Source organism: Thalassophryne amazonica, chromosome 2, assembly GCF_902500255.1.
Source record: "Thalassophryne amazonica chromosome 2, fThaAma1.1, whole genome shotgun sequence".
Lineage (NCBI taxonomy): Eukaryota > Metazoa > Chordata > Actinopteri > Batrachoidiformes > Batrachoididae > Thalassophryne > Thalassophryne amazonica.
The window spans coordinates 66,778,176-66,802,570 of NC_047104.1; the positions used below are offsets into that span (position 1 = coordinate 66,778,176).

The 24,395-nt window shown below is 42.0% G+C and overlaps 1 protein-coding gene and 1 long non-coding RNA gene across 3 annotated transcripts in view; one reads left to right on the plus strand and one right to left on the minus strand.

Annotated features, from left to right (window-relative positions):
- The window catches only part of LOC117525236 (FERM domain-containing protein 5-like), a 333,800-nt gene that overhangs the window by 245,465 nt on the left and 63,940 nt on the right, over window positions 1-24,395 (minus strand). The gene's annotated exons all lie outside the window — the stretch shown is intronic.
- Window positions 608-23,433, plus strand: LOC117525295. Its single transcript, XR_004565009.1, has 4 exons — window positions 608-618; window positions 10,933-10,937; window positions 22,864-22,869; window positions 23,356-23,433. It is a non-coding gene; the product is annotated as an uncharacterized LOC117525295 (long non-coding RNA).

Here is a 24,395-nt window from a genome sequence, read left to right on the forward strand (position 1 = left end):
GATTTACAGATTTTGATGGTATCTCAATAGGCGCACTGATGAAGCTCATGATGTCTACTAAAAGCACAGCCTGTTTATTTGATCCTATACCAAAAAAACTGTTTAAGGACCTGTGGCCCACTCTTGGACCGACTGTGCTGAAAATTATAAATCTCTCATTAACTTCTGGATCTGTTCCTAAATGTTTCAAGTCTGCAGTGATTAAACCATTACTTAAGAAATCCAATCTCGACCCTAGTGTATTGAAAAATTATAGGCCGATATCAAATCTATCATTCTGTTCTAAAATCCTGGAAAAAGTGGTTTTGTGACAGCTCGTGGACTACCTCACTGAGAATAATCTTTTTGAGCCACTGCAGTCTGCTTTTAGAAAATATCACTCCACAGAGACAGCACTTACTAAAGTAGTGAATGACCTTTTGCGAGCAATGGACTCAGATACTGCTACAGTGTTGGTGCTGTTGTATCTTAGTGCTGCGTTTGATACTGTGGATCATCATATTTTACTCAATAGGCTGGAGAATCACTTTGGGATTGCTGGAACTGCTCTTGCATGGTTGACATCATACCTGTCCAGTTGTTCTTACTGTGTATTGTGTAACGGCACCTCCTCCGATCGTAGGGACATGAAGTTTGGGGTTCCGCAGGGATCCGTTTTAGGCCCCCTGCTTTTTTCCCTTTATGTAGCACCCCTTGGGAAGATATTGCGGCGCTTTGGGATTCCCTTTCATTGCTATGCTGATGACACTCAATTGTACATGCCAATAACTGCTGGTAATCTCATTCACATAAAATCTTTGGAAGATTGCCTTGTATCAGTAAGAAGTTGGATGTCTAGTAACTTCCTACTTTTAAATTCTGATAAGACTGAAGTTATGGTTCTTGGTCCAGAGAGGTATCGGCATCAATTTGATCAGCTAGCACTTAGCTTAGGTTCGTGTGTTATACATCATACGGATAAAGTGAGGAACCTTGGAGTAATTTTTGATCCTACGTTGTCCTTTGATCTCCACATTAGAGACATTATGAGGACTGCTTTCTTCTATTTGCGAAATATAGCGAAGCTTCGTCCCATCCTGTCTATGGCTGATGCTGAGACTTTGATTCATGCATTTGTCTCTTCTAGATTGGACTACTGTAATGCTCTATTTTCTGGCTTACCGCAGTCCAGGATTAGGGGTCTTCAACTGGTTCAAAATGCTGCTGCCAGACTTTTGACACAAAGCAGAAAGTTTGACCACATTACGCCCGTTTTGGCGTCCCTGCACTGGCTTCCAGTTGCTGCAAGATCGGATTTTAAAGTACTGTTATTAGTTTATAAAATTGTTCATGGACTTGCACCTCCCTATCTGGCTGACCTGGTAAGCCCCTATGTACCGGCTCGGGCCCTGCGTTCTCAGGGTGCAGGACTTCTGTGTGTTCCCAGGGTGAATAAAAAGTCTGCCAGTCACACAGCTTTCTCCTACCATGCTCCAGCCCTGTGGAACGATCTCCCGGCACACATTCGGCAGTCTGATACTGTGGAGACTTTTAAGTCACGTTTAAAGACTCATTTGTTTTCCCTGTTTTATCATTAGTGTTATGATGTGTTTTTATTCTTGTATTCTTTTATGGTCATCTTTTTATTGTGTTTTAAATTTTTAATTCAGTTTTTTTTTGTTGTTGTTTTATGTTGTGTGAAGTGCCTTGAGACGAGTTCGTTGTGAATTGGCGCTATATAAATTAATAAATTTGAATTTGAATTTGTGGTGCATGCATCATGATATGGGCATGTTTCTCCTACTATGGTGTTGGGCCTATATATCGCATACCAGGTATCATGGATCAGTTTGGATATGTCAAAATACTTGAAGAGGGCATGTTGCCTTATGCTGAAGAGGACATGCCCATGAAATGGGTGTTTCAACAAGACAATGACCCCAAGCATACTAGTAAACGAGCAAAATCTTGGTTCCAAACCAACAAAATTAATGCTTCACAGATGTGAAGAAATCATGAAAAACTGTGGTTATACAACTAAATACTACTTTAGTGATTCACAGAATTGCTAAAAAAGCAGTTTGAACATAACAGTTTTGAGTTTGTAGCATCAACAGCAGATGCTACCATTATTGTGAACACCCCCTTTTCTACTTTTTTTTTACTAACAGCCCAATTTCATAGCCTTAAGAGTGTGCATATCATGAATGCTTGGTCTTGTTGGATTTGTGAGAATCTACTGAATCTACTGGTACCTTGTTTCCCATGTAACAATAAGAAATATACTCAAAACCTGGATTCATCTTTTTAGTCACATAGCACTACTATTATTGTAGTGCTATGTGCCTTGGGGCAACTGTTTGTTGTGATTTGGCGCTATACAAGAAAAAAGTTGATTGATTGATTGATTGATTGATTATTCTGAACACTACTGTATACACACACACACACACACATTTTATATATATATATATATATATATATATATATATATATATATATATATATATATATATATATATATATATATATATATACACATACATACACACACACACCCACACACCCAAATGCAACACTTTCCAACCAATCACATAGCTCTACTGAACCACACACAGGGCAAGGCCCACCCATCTGGGTGAGGGCCGAGAACAGGCTTAAAAACATAGGTGGGACACTGTGTCAGGACGTCCTGCATGCAACTCCATGGGGAAGGTTGCTGCAGGATGTCCAGTGCTGTCATAGCAACTCTCTGTTCAGGAAAGGCATCTTTTTAAGACGACATCTGAACTTGAAGTCCGTTTCCTGTCAGTCTTTGAGTCTTTTGAGTTTGCTCACCACATTAAACTACTGGAAAAGGATCCACAAGCAAGAAAATCCACAACAGGACCTTGCCCAAGGGCCCTTAGTGATTTTCCGGTCTGCCTGGGTTTCGAACCGAGGATTCTCTGGTCTGAAGCACACTAGACCATCACCTCCCCCATGGGATGGGATTTTTTTCTTCTAGAACCAGAGCCCTTAAAAAAGTGGGCAGTCACTGTTGAACTCTACAAGTACACTTATCATAACACCACTCAATAACAATGAAATGCAGTGAGTAATAAAGATCCACGTCATTCAATTTGTTAACATAATAATCAAAAAGAATGAACATTATCATCTTATACAGTAACTCACCAAAGGGCAAATAATGATGACAAAGTCTTTGAAATCCAGTGAACTTTGATGCACCAGGTCAATTCAAAAAGCAATTTTGGTTTTGTTTATCCAATATCCCACAGACATGTCTGTCACCTGCTGAATAGTTAGAGCAGAGGTCCGATTCCGGAAAGGGCCAAGAGGGTGCAGGTAGGGCTGAAACAATTAGTCGAGTAATTTGTTTAATTCAATTACAAAAAATGTTCAAGGCAAATTCTGTGCCTCGAAGCTTCGTTTAACGTTGTAGTACATATGCCAGGCCTGTGTGTGGTGCTGTAATGTCCCCAGAAAAACAAACAGAAGAATACTACAGCATGCACTAATCAAATTAGCACAAAAGCTACAGTTTTCCAACGCAACAAACAGAGTGAAATAAAGCCTTTTAGGAAAAAGACGGTCCACGCTGATCATCTGAAATAGCTTACTGTGCACTGAAAGCAAAGCAGTGTGTTTGTTTTCTTTTTTTAAAAACACAGTTTCGTCCGCTGGCCGCTCTATGCGTGACGGCCAGCTGCTGCCTCTCTCTGCCTGGTGTGAGCGGCTCAGCACTGCTTCACACAGCTCCGTCCCGACCACAGACAGTCTCTGGAAGAAGTCCACTCTTTCTTCTGTGTTTTGCTTAGACTTGCAATGAGTGTTTCGCTTTTTAATTTTTGCTTTTTTGGGCAACACACAACGCTTCACAAACACAGTAACTCAAATAAAATAATAATAATAAAAAACAGTGACTGTGAGGCTTGCATGTTCAACCTCCAGCTGAAAATGAAATGCATTGACTGAATCGCAGAGAGAGTTTTAAAAAGAAATTAATGCAGGGACCCAGTCCACCACCTTAATAAATAACTAAATAAAAATGGTTAAATTTTACAAGTTGGGGAAAACAAAAAACAGAAAGCCACAACCCATCGCCATTTCAGCAAAATGACAAGACTTTGGCTGAGCTCCTGACACCAGGAAAGATCCAAAACTTGTAAAGATGTGAAAAAATAAATAATTACCCAGGAAAACAGAAAGGGATACACTAAATTTGACAATCTCCGTGATGACGCAGTGACATTGTTGCCATTACTTAGGGAGAGCCCTGGACTGTTAATGTTTTAAAACGCAAAAGTACTTTTTATCCGATTACTCGATTAATCACCAGAATAATTGATATAAGACTCGATTACTAAAATAATCGATAGCTGCAGCGCTAGAGGTGCAGGTTTTCTTTGCAACGGCCCACTCCACCAGGCGATTTCACCAATTAACTGAGTTTCAGACCTCTGAGTTAGAGGATGCTGGACTGATGATTAATTAGAAGCAGGTGTGGTTGTTAGTGAGACAGAAAATTTCCACCATGAGGCTACATCAGAGAAGCAAGCTGTTATTTTCTTATTGCTGCACAGTGGATATATTGTAAATATAAAATAATATGGCCATACATCCACACAACACTGCAGAATGCATGTGTGAATGTAGCCTTTAGTCTTTACAGTTTTTGCCTACTGTGCTGCCTGTTGACATTACAAAGTCCCCTTCAGTTGCAACTTTTAAAGGAAATCTTAAAACTCATCTATTTTCTATAGTTCATGGTCCAGTTTATGGCTCACCAGGAAAACCTTTCTTCTCCACAGTGTTGTATAAAGTACCGGAAAATCACACTTAAGTAAAAGTACAGATACCCATTAAAAAATGACTTTGGTAGAAGTTCAAGTCACTGATTGAAATGCTACTCAAGTAAAAGTCTTAAAGTATCTAGTATGTATTGTACTTAAGTATGACAAGTAATGTACAACTAAATGTACTCAAGTTTTGAAAGTAAAAGTACAAGTAAATGTTAATAATCAAAAACGGACAGATTTTTTTAAAATAAAAGTTTATCTAGGCTTGTAAATGACTGGCAGTATTAGTCAAAATACTGAAAATTGTGCACATCACACAAAAACACTTCAGAAACAAGGTTTCAAAACCTAAACGAGAGTAGGCTACTTACTAGGTGTTCACATGAAACAGTTATTTATTTCTATATGTATTTATTTATTTTGATTGTTACATGGTTTTATCTTTTCTGTTGTGTTTTGTTTCATTAGGTTTTTTGTCTCTTTCTCTAAAATTGTATTGTAACATTATTAGTCTATTATTATTGACTATTATTGTAAGTAAGTAAGGTTTATTTATAAGGTTACATGGTTTTATCCTTTCTGTTGTGTTTTGTTTCATTAGGTTTTTTGTCTCTTTCTCTAAAATTGTATTGTAACATTATTAGTCTATTATTATTGACTATTATTCAAAGTAAGTAAGGTTTATTTATAAGGTTACATGGTTTTATCCTTTCTGTTGTGTTTTGTTTCATTAGGTTTTTTGTCTCTTTCTCTAAAATTGTATTGTAACATTATTAGTCTATTATTATTGACTATTATTGTAAGTAAGTAAGGCTTATTTATATAGCACCTTTCAAGATATGTGAAGCACTTTGTGATTTCTAAGAACAGAGAAATTAAAAACAGCAGAAACATAAAACCATAAAAACTAGATAAAAGACAGCCTATACAAAAGGGTCTTTAGCTTCACTTTAAATGTTTCAACAGAGTCCACGGAGCGTAGTTCCAAAGGCAATGCATTCCACATTTTAGGTGCCACCACCACCTGTTTGGCCACCACTTTCTCTAAGACTTTAGAAATAAAAGGCAATTCAAAGTTGCCTTTTATTTCTAAAAGGTCTAAAATTTTGAAGGAGTGAAGGATCAGCATTAGGCTTTTTTAAAAGAGGGTGAATAATTGCCTGTTTAAAATACTGAGGGACATAGCCGGAAAGCAGTGATCTGTTTATTATCAATAAGACAACTGGGCCAATAGAATGGAAGACCTTTTTAAAAAAGGAGGTAGGAACGATATCAAGTGGGCAGGAGGAAGGTTTCAATCTGTCCACCAGACCAGTGAGCTCTTTCAGTGATATAGGTTTAAAACTATCCAGAACTGATGGCCGGGTAAGATAGGGAACAGAAGAAGAAAGAGAGGGATTAATATTTGCCCTGATATCACGAATTTTGCTGATAAAAAAGGACAAAAAATTGTCACAGTCTTCATTTGACTGAATGATAGCAGCAGGAGATGCAGGTGTAACAATGTCTCTGATTGTGTCAAACTGTTAAACCGGCTGTTAGAAATTAAAGTGGAAAAATAAGCAGCCCTCGCATCTTTCACCATATTATTAAAAGAGATTAAAAGCTCCTTTAAATGAAGGAGGTGGACCTGGAGCTTTGTAGATTTCCACAACCGCTTCACTTTCTGACATGATCTCTTAACACTACGAATACTGTCATTCATTCAGGGGGAGGAGTTATTCAGAGGGGCGTGTCTGGTTTTAAAAGGAGCCACTCGGTCCAAAATTGAGAGACAATGATGATTAAAAGAATTAACTAAAATATCAACATCATCTGAACTAAACAACTCATCAAGGTTAAAAGCAGCAGAAAATACATCTGCAGTAAAATGATTAAAAATGCGAGAGCAGATCACAGGAGGAGCAGACGGACAATCCAGATTAAGAAACAAATTAAAAAGAATACAAACATGATCAGAAATAAAAATATCCTCAGAATAAATAGACTCAATATTAAGACCCAGAGTAAAAACAAGATCTAAAACATGACCTTTGCTGTGTGTGGGGCCAGACACGTGTTGGATCAAGTTGAAAGATTCCATCAGACTGATGAATTTAGCAGCAGATTTATCAGAAGCATCATCAACATGGAAATTAAAATCACCAACAATTAAAAGTCTGGACAGCTTGAGAGTTGTAGATAAAAAGTCACTAAACTCCTTGAGGAAGGAAGTGCATTGACCAGGTGGACGATATATTAAAACACAATAAAAAGGATTAGTTCTCCCAACTTTTAAAATCAGTGATTCAAAAGATGGAAACGATTCTGAACTCGCACGTCGACACACAAAGCTGCTCCTACAGACTGCAGCAAGTCCTCCACCACGTCCACACAAACGCGGCGAGCTGAAGAATCAGAAATTTTTGGGACAGAGTTCAATGAGGGGGGCCTGTTCCATTTCCCTCTGCCAGGTTTCAGTTAGAAACAAAAATTCCAGGTCCTTGGAGCGAATATAATCATTCAAAATGAAAGTCTTTTTCGTTTCCAGAACTGCCTCAGCCTCACCTGCACACTTGGCTCTTCTCCCCCGCCTTCGTCTGCGTCCGTGGGAGCTCCTGTAGCGCTGATTGGCGCTAGCATCGCCAGCTAACGGCACAAACGGAGGCCACCGAAAGAGCTCATCACCAAAAGAAGACGAGAATGAAGCCCCATAGTTCTCCATAGAAGCTCGGATATTGAGCAAAGCCTGACGGTCATACACACAACGAGCAGCAAGACCATTGTAGACCAGCAGGATGACAATCAACAACACACACACAACAGGTATGCGGACAGCAGCGACGGCGAAAAACACAGGCGCCATCTTGATATGATCTTGATTATGTCAAAACTACTTCATGGATTGTCTATTATGTAGACTGTTATTATTGTTGCTATAATATATGAATAAAAATAAATAAATACAATTTGACTCTTTTACGACAACGAACGCTGAGCCATTAATTATACAGAAAACAAATCAACACAAACATGCTGATGCGAACAGCTTAATGCTAACTTAACATTGAAAATGCCATAGACATGCTAATGCATTAGCATCGGTCCCGTTTTTAAGTTATAAAATACATCTATCAACTGTTTCAGAAGACCATAACAGGTCGGTTTAACATAAAAAAATATTAAATATTACTCACAGACATATGCTATTTGGGGTTTTAGCTGGGAAAAATTAGGATAAAGTGAAATATAGCAATCAATCCACGAATTATAAATCGAAGCACTGCTTCGACCTGCGAATCACTGCTTCGATTGGTTCAAGGTTCAAAGCAAAGCTGCGCGGCAGAAAAGTTGATTACACACCCGCTGCAGGTCTGTAATCAATGTAGAGAAATGTTCATTTTCCTGATAAACAAGTGCACAACTGCAAACAAGCCTATCGGACATGCCTCATGACAAATCGGCCTGAGTTCATTGCAGTAGTAATCAGTGATGTCTGTGGGTGAAAACACAACTTTTTTCGTGTGTTTTTTTTTGTAACGAGTAATGGCATGGCGCATAGAAAATGTATCGGAGTAAATGTATGCAATTAAGGTCGGAAACAGGGCCAGCCCAAGCCTTTATGGGGCCTTAAGCAGAATTTCATTTGGGGGCCCCCCTACCATCACCTCAGCACCAGATGCCTCATTATTCCATAGGCTACACTGTTATGTGTGTAACGGACCCACAATCATTAGCATTATTTGTAATTATCTTACATCATACAGGTGTCATTCTTGTTTTTAACCTTAAAGGGGTAGCAAACTCATAAATATGTTTTAATTAACTTCTACATACAGAATGATGTATAAGTATGGCTCATTAATTTAGCTATTTGAAAGTAACATCTGCAGGCAGAAGACTGCATTTATAGTAAACACGTTAAATAGTTTAATTTCTTTCAGATGTGCAATGGTGTGCAAAATGTTCAATATCCAAACACAAAATAGAATCAAATGACATTCACATGATCTTACAGAAAAATAAAGTTGTAATCAAAATTAAATACTTAAATAATAAATACAATACCTAAATAATCTCCAAAATGAACATAGAAATCGACAACATAACAGCAATGTTTGTGCATAACAATGCACAAACATTGCACTGGGGGCTATTGCTTTAACTTTGGCCTGCAAACCATTGAGAGCTGAGCTACTTTTCCCCACCTTTTGCACCAAGTTAATCTGAGGAGTTGATCTGCCCTGCTGTTTAACTCTAAGTTTTTCTTTGTAAGGAAGACTATCAAATGGCTTCGCCAAAATCCGGTCCACAACATTCAAATTGTCTGCCATTATGTGCAGCTTGCTACCTAGCTAGCTCGCTAGCTGGGACTGGCGCAAGGCTAGTGTGAAGTTTGTCCGCCTGTGAGTGCTTTGTGACGGTGGAGGAGCTCAGCAGCACCCGCTGCTTGGTAGGGACAGAAACTGCGATAGAAGTCAGAAAGAATGATAGAAGTCAGTCTCCAAACACAAGCAGCTACAAAAAAACAAAACAAAAAAACACCAGAAATAGAAGCTCAATTTGTCTCTAGTCGTTTTTAACAAAGAAAATGCCGCTAAGAGGATTAGGAAAGTCTCCGGTTCAACTCAGAACAGACTGAAAATGCTCCCACGGATGTTTACACCAAAAGATCGCTGATTCGCTCATTTCGCTGTCAATCAAAAAGGGATTCAGCCTTAGACAGATCATCCAATCATCATGCAGAAGCTGAGCGTCGGCCGAGGCCAGCCCACTGCCCCATAGATCCCCAGAGACGCTGAGCGTCCGATGGGCGGGACAAAGCCCAGCATTTATCCAATGACCCGTCTCGTTTCGCTGCATGCTTTGTGTCGCTATTGAAGTCTGTGGACGCTCAGCGTCCACACTGTTTAAAGCGCTGTGAAGCTGCGGGTTTGAGTGAGAGAAAAGCCGCGTCATTACCAGTGATAAGAAGCTGATTCTGAACAAAAGTTGAGCGCATTGTAGCGCATATTTAGTCAATGACATGTACACACAACAGTATATATTTGATCACTTATTTTTTGACATTTTAGGGGAAACTGAGCTTCCCTTGCAGTCTTAGAGCAATCGCCTCTGACTTTAAGACACCTAAAGCACTTTACACTAAACGAACGGAGCATTTCGCAAATAATGACAACAAAAATTGTAATATTGGACATGCAAACCTACCTTTGTCTTGTTGTTTTTTCTCGTCTTCCAATTTCTACAATTTCTTTTCTGAGACATGACTTGCACTCACTTCATTCCTCACGATTAGTCATCGACCACCTGACCCAAGCGGTGCATCTAAATTTGCCCAACGGTGGCAGCAGCCAACAGGAGGCATCAATTAACCTAGTATTGGTATTCTGTCAAAATGAATTTATTTTTTTCGGGTGTAATACAATTTCGTTTAAATTATTCAATATTATTTTAATTTCATGTATATATTTACTTTTTTATCACAACGTCTCGGTGCTCTCTGGGCCCCCTGGTGGCGTGGAGGCCCTAAGCGACCGCGTAGTTGGAGTATGCCTTGGGCCGGCTCTGGTCGGAAATGTAGTGAAGTAAAAGTGAAAGTAAGCTGAATTTAAAAAACTCAAGTAAAGTACAAAGTCTCCCAAAAGGTACTTAAGTACAGTAGTGAAGTATTTTTACTTCGTTACTATACAACACTGCTTCTCCAGTGACATCCTCAATTCTGAGGCAAGCCAGGGATATCCCAAATAAGCCTCATCTCCCGTTTCAAGTTTGACATGAAAAGAAGAACCCCCCTAACAAACACACACAGGAACAGAAGCAGCACTTTGAGAACAAGAATCGGCTCTCTTAGATTTCCTGCAAAGCCCATGCTTGGGTGAGAAGGGTTTCTCTGCTTGTCTGATATCAGCAGTGTTGGGAGACAAAAAAAACCCCATTTCATTCTACTAATCTTCATAGCTTCACTGCTGCTCTCTCAGGACACACTGTGTCTAAACCCTGTGCAGCTAGGGACAAATACAAGATATGCAAAAGGCACAAGTACAGGATGTATTAATGAATTAATGAATCAGTGACTGAAGCTATTCCCTGGGAAGAAGTATTACGTGGCCTCAGAGGAGTAAGGGTTCCTGTACATGCAATGGGTTGATGTCATTTTCCCCACTTACAGTCTTGGTCTTAGTTTTCTCATATTCTTTTTAATCCCCCCAAATAAGACAGAAAATTACTGAATTATGTTTTAGGCATGAAATTAAAATGAGCCACAGAAGGGACTTGATTGGTAACACTGGATCATTACTTTTTAATTAAGCTGATGAAGCCCAGCGTATCTTGAACTATAGTGCAGCAGATTACAGAAAATTTACAGAGGAATCCTTCAAATGGTGACACAAGCACCAAATTTGGCAAAAGTACACCTTAGATATTACTCTTTTGAAAAAACCGACAAGCGACTTGAATTTTCAATAGGCAGCCACGTAGGGGTCAATTGAAGAATTACATAGGGGTCAAAATATAAAAATGCTCCAGTCATATTGAAAATTATACCACATTATTTGCATGATTGTAAAGATTCCAAAAAGGTATAGTTTGGACAATCTATGACTGAATTCTCTGGAGTTATGGGTTAAAAACAACAAGAATGGTGACAAAGTTCCATTTCAGTTTGTACAGGGGTCAAAAGTTAGAGTTGCTCCTATTTTGTTCAAAGGTGATGCAAATTAGTGGTTGAGTTAATGGGGTTTCAAAAAGGAATAGTTTGCACCATGTATCATGCTTAGTTATCACGTTACGGGGTAACATATTTCACATGTTATAGAATTCATCCATCCATCCATCCATTTTCTTCTGCTTTATCCGGAGTCGGGTCGCGGGGGCAGCAGCTCAAGCAAAGCCGCCCAGACCTCCCGATCCACACACACCTCCCCCAGCTCCTCCGGGGGAACCCCAAGGCGTTCCCAAGCCAGCCGAGAGATACAGTCCCTCCAGCATGTCCTGGGTCTTCCCCGGGGCCTCCTCCCAATTGGACGTGCCCGGAACACCTCTCCAGCGAGGCGTCAAGGGGGCATCCGGAAAAGATGCCCGAGCCAGCTCAACTGACTCCTTTCGACGTGGAGGAGCAGCGGCTCTACTCCGAGCTCCTCCCGAGTGACCGAGCTCCTCACCCTATCTCTAAGGGAGCGCCCAGCCACCCTGCGGAGGAAACTCATCTCGGCCGCTTGTACTTGCGATCTCGTTCTTTCGGTCATGAGCCAAATCTCATGACCATAGGTGAGGATCGGAATGTAGATCGATCGGTAAATCGAGAGCTTTGCCCCCCTACTCAGCTCTCTCTTCACCACGATGGTCCGATACAGCTACCGCATCACTGCAGATGCTGCACCGATCCGTCTATCGATCTCACGCTCCATCCGTCCCTCACTCGTGAACAAGACCCCGAGATACTTAAACTCCTCCACTTGAGGCAAGGACACCCCACCGACCTGAAGAGGGCAAAGCACCTTTTTCCGGTCAAGAACCATAGCCTCAGATTTGGAGGTGCTGATTTTCATCCCAGATGCTTCACACTCGGCTGCAAACCGCCCCAGTGCACGCTGAAGGTCCTGATTTGACAAAGCCAACAGAACCACATCGTCCGCAAACAGCAGAGACGAGATTCTGTGGTTCCCAAACCAGACCCCCTCTACACCCTGGCTGCGCCTAGAAATTCTGTCCATAAAAATAATGAACAGAACCGGTGACAAAGGGCAGCCCTGGCGGAGGCCAACGTGCACTGGAAACAGGTTTGACTTACTACCGGCAATGCAAACCAAGCTCCTGCTGCAGTCGTACAGGGACCGGATAGCCCTTAGCAAAGGACCCCCGACCCCGTACTCCCGGAGCACTCCCCACAGGGTGCCCCGAGGGACACGGTCGAACGCCTTCTCCAGATCCACAACACACATGTGGACATTCTTTTTTCAAAAAGCATAAGATACCCTGGCATCACTGCAAAAAGAGATGGGGAATGAAAACTTTGTGTTTGGTGTTGTTTCCATTTCTTTGCTTGAAGTCAGACTGATGTGACAAAGAAATAAGAACACATGATTAAAGCAGTGATATGGTACAAACTTACATACACGCACACACAGTTTTTCAAGGCAGCCTTCACAGCAGTGGCTGAATGACAGCGAATGTTGGACGAGTGGCCATTCAACTCACTCTTGTCGGCCAGAGTCCAGGTGCCACACATGAACATCCAACATCACTCGCGGGGCATGTAGAAAAGGCAGGGCCAGTCAAGCAGCCAGCACAAAAGCAGAAAGCAGACAGACCACTTTCGAGCTGGCTGTATGAATGGCCCCACATTTTCTAAGTGTGCTGTGTGTGTGCTGTTTCCGAGCAAAACAAATGGTGTAAGAGTGTGCTGCTCCCCAGCAACACAAATGGCATGCGAGTGTGTGGTGTTAGCCCCCAACACAAATGGCATGCGAGTGTGCGGTGTGTCCACACCGTCCCCACCACGAGCCTATTGAGGTGCAGCTGAGGTTGCGAAGGCTCGCATGGTGGGTGAAGTGCAGTGTGATTGCTGTCAGTGCAGCAGACACAGCTGTCATGTCCATGACACAACAACATAGATATGAATAAAAATCCAGCCTGGCTGCATGTTACAGCGCCAGCGTGCCATCTGACCGGGCATGCACATGACATCCATATGGTCCGTTCATCACGTGACACACAATCGCAATGTCCACACAGTCTGTCTGTCATGTGCCAGTCTGTCTGTCATGTGCCAGCCTGACTGACAGCCTCACAGAAATATGAGTGTCGCCAACTCAATTGCCCCACAGCCTGGAGTCGTGAGCGCGTTGCTGCAATGGAGAGGTGGGCATGTTGCTTGTCGATGATGTGATGTCCATATTGATTGACATGATCACACGTGCACACACCCACTACAGTTATGCATTTGTCAGGGGACCATGGGTGCCACGTAATCACATCATGAGTTGGATGTCATTCGAAATCAAGAGGGACCTGACCACCGCCCACAGCCAGTGCTGCATTCCTGCAGCTTGAGCCACTCTGCATCGCAGCCGCAGCATAAGAGCAATGCAAAGCTGGGGAATACATATTGTCCAATCACCCATGTGCAAGGCACGGTGCTGCACCTGTGTCTGCAAACGATGATGACATGGGGAAAATAAAAACAAGCTGGATTGCCCCAACCACGTCTCAGCAAGCACGGCAATGGGCATGCAGTCAAAGCTGCACCTGATTGCTGGATCATCGCTATGCACAGCTGGTGAACATATATCGTGGCATGCAGGACATCCCCTCACAACGCACAACCGCGATGCGCATGCTTCAGTGGGCTTTCCTCACATGGTAATAAATAAAACTCACCTTTGCAACACTGTCATCAGCAAACTCAGTGCACACTGGACAGCTGGACACGCAGAGCAGCTGATATGATATGAGCACTTGGCTTCATTCATGTCAGTAAATTACTTCCTTGTTTACGTCCATGTCCATGGTTCATGTACATAATGTAACAGCAGGAAGATATTTCTTGTATTGTCCACTCTTTATAACAGGAATTAAATATTAAACATTATTTGTTTTTTTTGGTGTGTGTGTGTTTTTTGTTTTTACAGTGAGAACAGAATCATTACCAGTAACATGATTGTCTTACATTTGTTCTCATAATTTTCTGTGCTCTCTCATTCTTTTGTGCTTACAGATTTTTGGTGACTTATGCACATATGTCCAGCATGTGACTGTTGCTGCTGCTGTGTGAGTGCAATGTGGTGCCACATCTCTCAAGTCCTCGCACTGTGTTCATACACACGCACACAAGCGAGCACAAAACCGTCACTGCGGGATCATTCACGCCTGTCTAACTGTGTGTCCCTCCCAACAGCGGCTGGAATTTTTCTTGGTTCACCAATTCGGTTTTATCACCCTTTTTCAGCCGGTTTCTGCTTCTTTCACCCAACTTCATGTTATGTGTGAAGTGGTCGCAACATTCACCTTGGTCTTCTGGCGGCAGTTCTTCACCAGGTGCAATGTATGTTTAGGGTCACTGTTGTGTTGGAAGACAAAGTGATGACCCAGACCCAGCTTTGCTATTGACTGCTTGAGGTTTTCTTTAAAATCTTAACAGGTGAATTCAAGTATCACCACATCTACTCCATGCGACTCACCATTCTGTAATTCTCCTTAGCATTCACACATCTTGCTCTGACTAAGTTTCATTCCCCCTCTCTCGAGACCACTTGTCAAGATTCAACTCAACCTGCTCCCAATTGTCACTACAGATCACAAGGTCATCTGCAAACATTATAATCCATAAAGACTCCTGTCTCATTGAATTTGTGAATTTGTCCATCACCATCGCAGACAAGAATGGGCTCAGAGTCGATCCTTGACTTAATCGCACCCCCACAAAGAACCGCACATCTTACCACTGTCACGCTGTCATCATACACATATCCAGCACCATCATAACATACTTCTCTACCACTCCTGACTTCCTCATACAACACATCTCCTCTCTCAGCACTTCATAACAAGTCTTGAATCCAAAAACACAATGAAACTCCTTCTAGCCTTCTCTGTGCTTCTTCATCAACACTCTGAAATCAAACAATACATCTACAGCGCTCTTTCTCAGCATGACACCATAATGTTGCTCACATACCTTTACCTCTCATCTTAGCATAGCAATGGCTGCTAAATATCTTCACCCCACCACCGGTATGTCATCTGGGACAACTACCTTTATATTTATCATCCTCTTTCCTTACGTCCCCATTTCATCCCCTCTAAACCCCCACACCCCCTAATTATCTCCCTCCACATCATCCCACTGATGTCTACCTCTCAGTTTCATCATTTCCCAGCTCTTGCAAGTACTCATATTCCCTCCACCTTGTGAACATACTCTCCTCGCTTGTCAGCACATATCCATCTGCATTCTTTATCACTCAAGTTCAAATTCAGGTACAGCTCACCACGACACTTCTCCATTCCACAGCCAAGTCTCCTTGTCCTCCTTTCGCTGTCCAGTTGTCACATCCAGTACCTATTGAGCTAGCTCTCTCACCATTTCTGCAGTACTTGTCCAGTCATCTGACATTTCTTTACCACAGCACCTGTCTCACTTGTCCTCTCTCAGCTCTCTTTGTCACCTCCAAATTTATGTTACAGATCACCATCTGATTCGATCCACTGCCACTACCTTACAATCTTGTTAGTTCCATCTTCCTCCGCATCAGCCTGTGCTCACCTTCATATTCACGTTCAAGTTTCAATTTATTTATAAGGTTGCGACTGATTCGATCTGATATCGGGATCGGTTTCCGATACCGGCGTAATTCATGTATCAGAAAATACCGATCCAACCCGCGACATTTTCCGATACCGGAGAAGAGCCATTGTGAATCCTCTCAACTGCTGTTGTTTGCTGCCGAGCAGGTGGAGGGGAGGTTTTTGAAGCCGAGCTGTTTGAGACAGCTCTCTTCCACAGTGTTCTAGCTGTGGTTAGTGGAAAGTTTCTGCCCGGCTCTCGGGTTCAAATTGTCTGTTCATTGAGCAAAGATTCTCTGCAAAATTAACTGAATTGTTGCTGAAAATGTGTGCTAAAAAGTTAGCCCCTTCACTGTCTCGAGGCTGTGAAACGCCAGCTCAGTGTGCAGCCAAGAAAGAGTTGAACAGGGATTCTGTCCACTGAAAGGGAAAAAGTCTCCATTAAAATCCTGCACGTGAACATCACTGATGATGCATTTATTTTACAGTTGAAAGGCTTTGTGTTTCCAAAAAGTTTGAAGTTTGCGCAGCACAAAAACAGCAAGAGAGACAGAGAAAGAGAAAGCGAGCTGGAGAGAGAAAGAGAGAGAGGGAGCGAGAGACAGACAGAGACAGAGGGAGAAAGACAGACAGAGACAGACAGAGAGAGGGAGAGATAAAGAAAGAGACAGACAGAGACAGGAGTTAATTTTTAATTTTTACTCTGTAACACTTGTTTTGACAATGTAAACATACAGTACTGTTCAGAATAACAGTAGTGCTATGTGACTAAAAAGATTAATCCAGGTTTTGAGTATATTTCTTATTGTTACATGGGAAACAAGGTACCAGTAGATTCAGTAGATTCTCACAAATCCAACAAGACCAAGCATTCATGATATGCACACTCTTAAGGCTATGAAATTGAGCTATTAGTAAAAAAAAGTAGAAAAGGCAGTGTTCACAATAATAGTACCATCTACTGTTGACGCTACAAACTCAAAACTATTATGTTCAAACTGCTTTTTTAGCAATCCTGTGAATCACTAAACTCGTATTTGGTTGTATAACCACAGTTTTTCATGATTTCTTCACATCTGCGAGGCATTAATTTTGTTGGTTTGGAACCAAGATTTTGCATGTTTACTAGTGTGCTTGGGGTCATTGTCTTGTTGAAACACCCATTTTGTTGTGTGTGGGCCGCCAGAAGAGGAGGTACTGCTGGCCCACCATCAGAGGGCGCCCTGCCTGAAGTGCGGGCTTCAGGCACGAGAGGGCGCTGCCGCCATGGACGCAGCCGGGGGTGACAGCTGTCACTCATTACCTCTTGACAGCTGTCACCCATCTACTCAACGTCCTCTCACTCCATAAAGACCAGACGTCATCTCCACCTCGTTGCCAAGATATCATACTTCATTGGAGGTAATATCCTCAGCCATTTGTGTTTATCTATATCTGTATATTGTGAGTGTTTGCAGGAGTACCGGTCCCTCTTCAGTGGAAACTGAGAGAGCGCTAGAAGGCACTCTTTTCCCCTGAGGAATCTACAGTACTCTGCAAGTTATAGAGTGAGAGGTGGAGGTGGCATTCCCACCGCTGTTGTTACTGGGTGTACACACACCCACACTTGACTGTCTTTGTTCTCGCCAGCAGTACCAGATCTGACAGTCGGGGACGGTGATCACCTGGGAATTCGGGACTTGGCGGCTCCAGTATTCACCAGGTTCTGTGGCGGTGGAAATCGTGTGGTTCCGGCTCTTCTCAGGACAGACGTCTTCTATCCTCGAGCCTGCCCACACGTCACCTTTGTGGATTGACTGTAATTATATTCTGAGATTGTCTGTATGTTCGTTGTGCACATTTCACAACATTAAATTGTTACCTTTTGGCTCATCTATTGGCCGTTCATTTGCGCCCCCTGTTGTGGGTCCGTGTCACTACACTTTCACAACACATTTCAAGGGCATGTCCTCTTCAGCATAAGGCAACATGACCTCTTCAAGTATTTTGACATATCCAAACTGATCCATGATACCTGGTATGTGATATAGGCCCAACACCACAGTAGGAGAAACATGCCCATATCATGATGCTTGCACCACCATGCTTCACTGTCTTCACTGTGAACTGTGGCTTGAATTCAGAGTTTGGGGGTCATCTCACAAACTGTCTGGGGCCCTTGGACCCCAAAAGAACAATTTTACTCTCATCAGTCCACAAAATATTCCTCCATTTCTCTTTAGGCCAGTTGATGCGTTCTTTGGCAAATTGTAACCTCTTCTGCACATGTCTTTTATTTAACAGAGGGACTTTGCGGGGGATTCTTGCAAATAAATTAGCTTCACACAGGTGTCTTCTAACTGTCACAGCACTTACAGGTAACTCCAGACTGTCTTTGATCATCCTGGAGCTGATCAATGAGTGAGCCTTTGCCATTCTGGTTATTCTTCTATCCAGTTTGATGGTTGTTTTCCATTTTCTTCCACGCTTCTCTGTTTTTTTTTGTCCATTTTAAAGCATTGGAGATCATTGTAGATGAACAGCCTATAATTTTTTGCACCTGCGTATAAGTTTTCCCCTCTCCAATCAACTTTTTATTCAAACTACGCTGTTCTTCTGAACAATGTCTTGAACGTCCCATTTTCCTCAGGCTTTCAAAGAGAAAAGCATGTTCAACAGGTGCTGGCTTCATCCTTAAATAGGGGACACCTGATTCCCACCTGTTTGTTCCACAAAATTGACAAACTCACTGACTGAATGCCACACTACTATTATTGTGAACACCCCCTTTTCTACTTTTTTTTTTTACTAATAGCCCAATTTCATAGCCTTAAGAGTGTGCATATCATGAATGCTTGGTCTTGTTGGATTTGTGAGAATCTACTGAATCTACTGGCACCTTGTTTCCCATGTAACAATAAGAAATATACTCAAAACCTGGATTAATCTTTTTAGTCACACAGCACTACTATTAATCTGAACACTATTGTATGTCTCCCATATCAATAAAGCTCCACTGAAATTGAGAAGGAGAGACTGACAGAGAGACAAAGTCTATAAAAAATAAGGCTATAAAAGTCTATAAAAAATAAAAGACTTAATTCTTAGATCTGAGTGGAGCAAATTAAACTCCCCAAAGAGTGGGTGCTCAGGTCAGTTCAAAATTTGGTTAGTCTTACCCCGACCCGTTTATTATATATATATATATATATATATATATATACACACACATTAGGTCTGTTAGAAAAGTATCTGACCTTTGGCCGGGGAAAAAAAAAAACTGGCATACCTGGAGCGTTGGAAACCTAATCACCCTCAAAGTAGTCTCCTTGGGACTCCACATACTTCTCCCAGCGGTGCCGCCACTGTTGGAAGCATTCTGAGAAAGCCTCTTTTGAAATGGAGTTTAGTTCTGCTGTCGTTGCAGCCATAATGTCCTCTCTTGTCTCAAATTGCATTCCTTTCAATGGCCTCTTGAGTTTGGGGAACAGCCAGAAATCGCAAGGGGCCATATCAGGAGAGTAAGGAGCCTGTTGAACCACAGGCATCTGGTTTTTCATCAAAAAAGTCTGAATTAAGTACGAGGAATGTACTGGAGCATTGTCGTGATGGAGGCACCTGTTGACCACAACTCCGGTCTCTTGCACGCAGGCGATGGAGGACATCCCTGTAGTACTCCTTGGTGATCGTTTGACCCTGTGGTGCGTAGTCATGGTGTACCACACCACGGGAGTCAAAGAAAACAGTCAGCATCACTCTGACGTTGCTGCGCACTTGCCGAGCCTTCTTTGGTCTTGGTGACGTGGAATGCTTCCACTGTGACGACTGGAATTTGGTTTCCGGGTCGTACCCGTACACCCAGGACTCATCACCAGTGATTATGGTGTTCATGAAGTCGGGGTCACTTTTTGTGGAGTCCAGCATGTCCTGTGAGACTTCAACACAAAGTTGCTTTTGCTCCGCCATCAGCAGCTTCGGCATGAATTTCGCCGCCACTCTCTTCATGCCCAAATCTTCGTTCACAACGGAATGTGAAAAAGTGCTGATGTCCACCTCTTCCGCAATTTCTCTGATAGTCACACGACGGTCCCGCATCACAACAGCGTTCACTTGGGCAATGACCTGGTCATTTCGGCATGTTGATGGCCGACCGGAGCGTGGCTCACTCTCCACCATTGTGCAAATCAAATCAAATCAATTTTATTTATATAGCGCCAAATCACAACAAACAGTTGCCCCAAGGCGCTTTATATTGTAAGGCAAAGCCATACAGTAATTACGGAAAAACCCCAACGGTCAAAACGACCCCCTGTGAGCAAGCACTTGGCGACAGTGGGAAGGAAAAACTCCCTTTTAAAAGGAAGAAACCTCCAGCAGAACCAGGCTCAGGGAGGGGCAGTCTTCTGCTGGGACTGGCTGGGGCTGAGGGAGAGAACCAGGAAAAAGACATGCTGTGGAGGGGAGCAGAGATCAATCACTAATGATTAAATGCAGAGTGGTGCATACAGAGCAAAAAGAGAAAGAAATACTCAGTGCATCATGGGAACCCCCCAGCAGTCTAAGTCTATAGCAGCATAACTAAGGTTCAGGGTGGTTCAGGGTCACCTGATCCAGCCCTAACTATAAGCTTTAGCAAAAAGGAAAGTTTTAAGCCTAATCTTAAAAGTAGAGACGTTGTCTGTCTCCCTGATCCGAATTGGGAGCTGGTTCCACAGGAGAGGAGCCTGAAAGCTGAAGGCTCTGCCTCCCATTCTACTCTTACAAACCCTAGGAACTACAAGTAAGCCTGCAGTCTGAGAGCGAAGCGCTCTATTGGGGTGATATGGTACTATGAGGTCCCTAAGATAAGATGGGACCTGATTGCAGCCGTCTTTAAACCGGTTGTACCACTCCTTAATTTGTGTGATGCCCATAGCATCGTCACCGAAAGCTGTCTGAATCTTCAGAATGGTTTCCACCTGGCTGTCGCCCAGTTTCTGGCAAAATTTGATGCAGTAGCGCTGCTCCAGTCATTCTGTCATTTTCCTTGCAATAAAAATCTGCCAAGATAACTACACACCACCTCACGCAAATGCTGCCTGCCAGCAACTGACGCAATCGACAGGCGGGAAAAACTCACGCATGCGCACGAAGGTTCAAGGTTGGCTCATGCAAGTGCTCATGCAAAATCCATCAGGTTTTTCAAAAAAAAAAAAAAAAGTCAGATACTTTTCTAACAGACCTCGTGTGTGTGTGTCTATATATATATATATATATATATATATATATATATATATATATATATATATATATACATACATATATACACACACATAAACACACATATATATATGTTGCAGCTGTGGCAGCAGTACCCCAACCACCTTAGATGCTACGTTAACCAGCTTTGGTAGCTTATGCTTGCTAATCATTGGAAGACCACTATACCCTGTGGCGTGCACAGGAGGGGGGGCAGGGGAGCCGGGGAGCCATTTTCCGCCTGGTTTAACTTGACTACCCACTGGGCTAAGCTTCTGAGATTATTTTTAAAAATGTCCTCTTGAAAATGCTTTTTAAACTTCAGCTTGCAAGTTCAACTTGAAAGACAGAAAGCTAATGGAAAGCAAGTTAGACAAAAAGTCTTGTTAGTCATTCTATTGAGTAGGCAAGCAGCTAATGCTAGCAGCTAGTTGAGAGGGAGAGTTGAGAGGAAGAAAGGGACCAGTGTGATGATCTGCTACGTAGAACAGAGCTGGGTGAGCATTATAAACTGTGAATATAGTGCTAGTCTTTATTATGATACACTTTGCAGTAAAAATAGATAATGCAGTCATTCCTGCAAAGCAGATTTCCTGAATTTTGTGAAGGCTAGATACGTTTAGGCTACCTAATTTTAGAGATATGAATAAGCTGTAATTTATTCCATGGAACAGTAAATGTAATTTCTGTTTCGAGAAATGAGCCAAACCACTGAAGAAAAACTGTAATACTGCCATCAGTCTGTCTACACCGGTTCACTGGCCACCGTTAAAACATACTTACCCAAACAATTTTTGGGGGGTAAACCATGCATATTATCATGGGTAGGCTTATAGGCTACTCCTCACTGTTAGTCAGCCCAGTTTGGATTATCAAAGAGAATTTGAGGCTAACATGATTAAGAATACTTAATTTGAACAGAAAAATGGTTCTCATGGTTTAAATTCACCAGCATTTGAACTGACCAACCACAGACCTTTCTCCTCTAATCAAGAAAGATTGCTAAGCAGTGCTGTTACGGCACTGGCCTACTATCTGACAATACATTTGGGCCACTTGTCATACTATACGGTACAACTATATTCAACTAGTATAATACTATTGTTATTTGCTCAATCTTACGGATAAAGACAATACAGAAAGTGATGACGGAGATACCAGAGAACCGAGGGATACAAGGCATATAGCGGTTAAATAAGATGATAATATTCAGGAGGAAAATGATGATGAAATCAGGGAAGAAGTTAAAGACACAGAAGAGAAATATATTGATATGGAGGGAAATGGTGATGAAGAGAAAAAAGGGACATGAGGATGATATGGAGGAAAATGGTGATCATGAAGACAGAGAGACTGACGACAGTGATGTGGAGAGAAGTGATGATGAAGGTGAAGACATACAAGAGAAAACAGATGATGATACAACAACAAATAACAATTATGCTCTCATATCTTCATTAAAACATCACACTGATCCAGCACATGTTCAAAAGCACAGCATAGCTCACTCTAACAGATTTGTTGAGTTTTGTTGCTCCATTGGACCTTGTCAGCCAGATGACGGTTTCCCAAAAACTGAGGGGTGGTCATTCCACAGGGAGTGGTATCAAGACAATCCCTGGCTAGAATATTCTGTGGAAAGTGACTCCATGTTTTGTTTTAGTTGCTGACTTTTCACAAAAGAGGAATACATTAAACTCCAGAAGACTATTAGGTCCAAGAAATACTATGACACATTACTGTTGAAATGTGCCCTTTGTTGATCTATATGGAACCAGAACTATATCTCACAGAACCCATTTGGATTATCTGGTGCTGAAATGGTGTTAACATGCACCAGAATACAGGAAATGGCATCTACTTAATTGAAAATGTTCTGGGGGAAGACCCCCAGAACCCCTAGGGATTTATTTCCTTCATACAACCATGTCGCTGAGAGTTCTTCACAGTCCAACACTGATATCCACACAGTTGAAATCCAACGTTGAGTTTCACACAGTGGATGCTGTTCCTAACAGCAAACTAACGTGAGTAGTCTGTCTACTTAGTCTTTTTTAAGGCTCTATAATGTGTCATTTGTATAACACAGAAAACATGTCTAAAGTGCCCTCTACAGTGGTGAGGACATGCTGTATGTGCCCTTTTTTTTCTTTCCGCCCCTGCCCTTGAAAAAGTCTGTGTACGCCACTGACTATACCACATCACAATACAAAATGTCAAGACAGATTCAATAAAACCTACTGGTAAAACAAAGTCATCACAGTCCTGCAAACGCTAAATGATTTAATCTTCCTCAAAAAGAAAAGTCTGTGATTGGCCGCATCTGTGGTGCTCTGAAAACATAATTTGCTGTCGACGATGATTCCTAAATATTTGTACTCATCTACTATATCAGCATTCATGTTCTGAAAAACAGTTTGTGAGACATTATGTTATGATTTACGGAAATCATGTCCTTTGTCTTGGAAACATTAATAGACAGATATGGGTTTTTGCAACAACCAATGACATCATCAACTACAGGGCCACGTCTCTCCTCATCATTATTCAGAAGGCTCACTATGACAGCGTCATCTGCAAATTTAACGCAGTGCCTATTCTCATACTTGCTCCTACAGTAATTTTTGTATAAAATAAAAAGCAATGGTGAAAAAACACAGCCCTGTGGAGGGCTTTTGAGGATAAAACACCATTAACCCGAACACACTGCAACCTATTCAACAGAAAATCCAGTATCCAGCCAATTAAGTTAGGGTTTAGGTTAAAGTAGAGAAGCTTGAAACTTGGACTGGACTGGGTTGCTTGATGCGAGGATGTTTCGCTTCTAATCGCAGAAGCTTCCTCAGCTAAATTTCTTGCTCTGGTAGTCTGACTTCTGTCTTGCCTCTTGTAGAGAAGAACAAACAGAAGCCAGCAAAAGCTGGAGGTTAAACCTAACCAGACCCCTCCTACCGAGAGGCAGACTGCTATTGGCAGTGACTAACAATTGCTCTAGTTAGCACCCTCCTAATGACAGGGCAGCTGTCCCTCCTAACGATGGGACTGACGCCTCTCCTGATGACATGAATGACTCATTACTATGAACAGAAGACTGAAACTGTTTTGACCTGTGTACCCCATTGTAAACAG